The sequence below is a fragment of the Oratosquilla oratoria genome, chromosome 9 (genome assembly GCF_046742065.1).
Source record: "Oratosquilla oratoria isolate Oo_2021 chromosome 9, ASM4674206v1, whole genome shotgun sequence".
NCBI lineage: Eukaryota > Metazoa > Arthropoda > Malacostraca > Stomatopoda > Squillidae > Oratosquilla > Oratosquilla oratoria.
The window spans coordinates 18,621,706-18,626,705 of record NC_134785.1 but is presented as its reverse complement, the minus strand read 5'-3'; positions in this window follow the sequence as shown (position 1 = coordinate 18,626,705).

Genomic DNA, 5,000 nt, shown 5'->3' with positions numbered 1-5,000 from the left:
AGTGTGTGTGTGTGTGTGTGTGTGTGTGTGTGTTCGTGTGTGCGTATATATATATATATATATATATATATATATTATATATAATATATATATATATATATATATATATATATATATATATATATATATTTGGGGGAGTAGAAAAATGGAACATAAGAGAGAAAGAAAGGATTTGAATATGTTTGAGATGATGTGCCTGAGAAATATAATAGGGGTTACAAGGGTGGAGAGAGTGAGAAACGAGGAGGTGAGGAGGTGAGAAGGAGAACGGGGATAAAAAGGGAGTTGGGAGATAGGTTTGATGAAAGAATATTGGGATGGTTGGACACATGGAAAGAATGAGTAAAGAAAAATTAGTAAAAGAGGTGTGGAAGGCAGAGGTGGAAGAAATGAACATACGGGAGCGACCAAGGATGAGATGGATGGATGTGGTAAAAGGGGCGTTGGAGAAAAGGGTATTGTCTCTTCAGAAAGGAAGAAGACAGTACGAGAAGATAGGGGTGAATGGAGAGCGGTTGTGTATGGATGATTCTATGATGCATGAGGGGGAATGTGTGGGGGATAGGGATGAGGGAGTATATGTGAAAAATAAATTGACGCAGCCCATGAGGGGACAGAGGGGGGGGGGGGGTCGCCGATTTAATGAAGCGGCTTTACTGTGGATGTGCTGTGTCTTACGACACTGCTTCTGACCCAGTGCAATGGGCGAGATGCGGGGATGACCTGCCATCCAGGAGGTGCCAAAATAAGAGGGAGGGAAGGGGTGGATGGGAGTGGAGTATGTGGGGATGTAATTTGTGGGAGTGGTTTATATGACTTCGTTTTTTGGTAGCTCCCTTGTAAAGGGGAAAGTTCTTTGGTATATGTATGTATATATAATATATATATATATATATATATATATATATGCGTATATGTGTGTGTGTGCGTGTGTGTGTGTGTGTGTGTGTGTGTGAGTGTGTGTGTGTGTGTGTGTGTGTGTGTGTGTGTGTGTGTGTGTGTGTGCGTGTGTGTGTGTGTGTGTGTGTGTGTGTGTGTGTGCGTGTGAGTGTATGTGTGCGTGTGTGTGTATGTGTGTGTTTGTTGTGTTTTTTGTCTGTAAGTGTGTTTGTGTTTGTGTGTGTATGTGTAGGGGGGGTGCGTATGTGTATTGTATGTGTGCGTGTGTGTGTGCGCGCGTGTTTGTGCGTGTGTGTGTATGTGTGTGCGTGTGTGTTTGTCCGTACGTGTGTGTGTGTGTCAGTGTGTGTGTGTGTGTGTGTGTGTGTGTGTGTGTGTGTGTGTGTGTGTGTGTGTGTGTGTGTGTGTGTGTGTGTGTGTGTGTGTGTGTGTGTGAGTATGTGTGTGTGAGTATATGTGTGTGTGTGTGTGTTTGTGTATGTTTGTGTGTGTATATATAAATGTATGATAATGTTCCAGCTGCCTTGCTTGTGCGTATACGTATACGTGTATATGTCTTTTCTCTTGAATACGCGAACCCCACTATTTACGACTTTCCTTTCGTAGGTATATATTCCTTAATATCTCGAATGACAACCACTTTCCCATCTATTCGCCTGTGTTATTAAAACCTTTCAGTTCCCTTAGTCTTCATGTAGGGGTTTGTCCCATCGTTTTACGGGCAATCTATTTTGCCCAAAATCTCATCGCTCGCCTTGATTTCTTCATGTTTATTCATCAAAATTTGTGTGTATTTTTTTTTGTTCGGGGGGAGGGGGGGAAGGGGTCCCGAAATTGTTTACATGAATACTGAATTTCTATCAAACAGTTTATCATCTACAGCTATGTTCAACTCTTCTTTTAAATATACTTATATTCTATGTGCACATTTCCTTTATTATTTTATCATCAGTCCATACACGACATTTCCTTATTTCTTGAAATGAACACTATATAGAAAATAAATGAAAAAATTGGATATTTATATTCATATTGACAGTCCATGACTGGCTAAAAAACGTATAAACAAGAATTGACGTGCATGTCATCGCTGTCTATTTCTGATTTCTAGATCTTTTATCGCGTTCTTTTTGCTTTATTTACTAGTTCACAATCCCCATGTTATTCATATTCATGCTTTACTCATTCCCTATTCATCTAGGTAATGTTTTCTTAGTTTTAAAAACCCTAAAATGAAAATGAGGTGATTTTTTTCACGGTGATTTTCTTAGAATATTATGTTCTTCCTTGTCTCGTTTATCATATATTTTGTCGATTATTTTCATTCCATTTTTGCCCACTGGCTACAGCATATTTTGTCTTTACACCTTTAGTTTTATCGGTTTTCACTAGAACCCTTTCCCCGATTTTCCTTCATTAAATTATAACTTCTTTTCTTTCCTTATTTTCTTTTATATACTCGTATCCCAAACTTTGCTTATCCACTCCTCCTTTTTTTTCCAATTTTCATCTTTGTTCCATGTTTTTATCCTTCCTCTTCCTTGATTATCATTGTTTCCATACTCTGGACCTACCGAGGCTTGCACACCCTCAGTTTTGTGTAGAGCGATGGCAAGACAATTCCTTCCAAATATTAAATTTACCTCGTGGCCGTGCTCTTGGTTGGAAGAAGGAGGGGTAAGAGGAGGAAGAGGAGGAGGAGGAGGTGGAAGAAATAGAAAGTGGACCAGGGAGAACGGGGAGGAGAAATTGAGGGACGAAGATGAGGGATTGAGAAAAGGAATGGGAAGGTTGTGGCTCTAGGTTTAGTGGTTGTAGTGATGGTGTAGTGGTTAGTGATGGTTGTGGTTCTAGGATTAGTGGTTGTAGTGATAGTGTTGTGGTTAGTGATGGTTGTGGTTCTAGGATTAGTGGTTGTAGTGATAGTGTTGTGGTTAGTGATGGTTGTGGTTCTAGGTTTAGTGGTTGTAGTGATAGTGTTGTGGTTAGTGATGGTTGTGGTTCTAGGTTTAGTGGTTGTAGTGATAGTGTTGTGGTTAGTGATGGTTGTGGTTCTAGGTTTAGTGGTTGTAGTGATAGTGTTGTGGTTAGTGATGGTTGTGGTTCAAGGTTTAGTGGTTGTAGTGATAGTGTTGTGGTTAGTGATGGTTGTGGCCCTACGTGTAGTGGTTGTAGTGGTAGTCTTAGGGTTAGTGATGGTTGTGATTGTGATAGAAGTGATTGTGCCTGTGAGAGTGATTGTGGTTGTGATCAATTAAGACATTTGTGATTGTGGTGATGACTGGTTATGATGATTGTGGTTGTAGAGGTCAGTTAGGTGATTATGGTTGTGATTACTGGGGTTGTAGTGGTGACGGCAATTACGGTTGTGAATATTGTGGCAATAGAGGTCATAATTGATTATTATGGCCTTGGTGATACCAATGATATAATGTTGGTTGTTGAGATTGTGATGTTGATTATAGTTGTGATGGTGATTATGGTCACGATGAATATGGTGTAGTTGTGAGTGTGATTGTGATTGTGTTAGACCTGCTAGGTAGTTTGAGTTAATGAGTAGAGACGAAGGGCGGAGGCAGAAAGGGGACTGAAGGTGGTAATGGAAAAACCTCAGAATGGAACGGACGAAAGAAGCGGTGACGATATATATGAAGAAATCTTGATAATAGATTAGCTGTTGAGAGGTTTGCTGGGAAGAGGGAGGTTCCCGGCCTGTGTGGAGGGTGAGTTTTATTTTTGTTTTATGATTTACGCGTGTCGGATTGTAGACAGATGAGATGGAGGATGGGAAATGAGAATTCTCAACCAAAATACGAGAGTCTGGCTTGCCTGTCTGGTGAAGGAAAGCATAGAAGTACAGCTCCAATTGAGCTTAGCTGAGCTCAGGATTAAGCCAGAGCTTGATTTGAGCTTTCTGTGATGAAAGAGAAAAAGGTGCACGAAAGGAAGCGATTTGAATTACCTATCTTCAGGACGAGGAAGGCTCTCAAACAGATGTTCTCAACACTGGATGGAATTTTAGGAATTGGAAGAATGAGGGGACGATTAGGATTCGGGATAAAGTGTTTTCACTTGTAGTTACATGAAAATAGATCTTTCTACAGGTACATATTGTGTATATGCTATCGATTGAATTGAAAATAAAGGTGACTCCTTCACCTAGATCACAGGGAAAAGCAATAAGTAGTGGAAAGTATGAAATTCTGGTATATGGTAAGAAGTGTTCAGGAGTCAAAATAAGAGTGAAATCCGATGTTCCACAGGGCAAATCCGAAAAACAAGGGCACACTGCCCTCAGCGGCAGTAAACGTCGATTCAAATGTGAGGGACGTTTGCAGGAGGAGTAGGAGGAGGAGGAGGAGGAGGAGGAGGAGAAGGAGGAGGAGGAGGAAGAGAATGAGGAAGAGGAGGAAGAGTGGAAGAGGAGGAGGAGGAGGAGGAAGAGTGGGACGAGGGTGCAGTTTCTGCTGAAGAAAGGCGAGTTGGTTTACCTGTTTTGTGTAGAAACGAGGGGAAAGGAAGATTTAAGGCCGACCTTGTGGTTTGGTTGTTTTGGGAAAGAGGGGAGGAGGAGGGGAAAAGAGGCGAAGAGCGGGAGTAGGCTTAAACGTTGAAGAGGTGGAGCGTCTTCGGACGAACAGGTGAGATGGACCGATCTGCTCTGAGGAGGCGTGGGTCGGGAACCGAAGGCTAACGTCAACGAGAGGATAAGGAAGAAGTTAAAGAGAATAGAAGAACGGGAAAAGAAGCAGGATAGATGGAAGAAGTTAAAGAGAATAGAAGAACGGGAAAAGAAGCAGGATAGAATTCGATTAAGAGGAAAGAACGTGAGAAAGAAGAAAGAGTGAGTAGGAAGAGAGATGAAGAAAGGGAAAAGTAAAAGAAGGGAGGAAAATAAACGGGAGAAAGGAAGATAAGATGAGGAAGGTAGATGAAGGTGACGGTGAAGAAGGAATAGAAAAACGAGGAATATGAAGGGAAGGAAGATAGATTAGGAAAATGAAGAATTAAAGGAATAAAGATAAACAAGGGAAGAATTAATAAGAAAAAGAAGGCAAAAATAAAAGGAAGATGAATAATAGGAAGGATGAAGAAGGAGA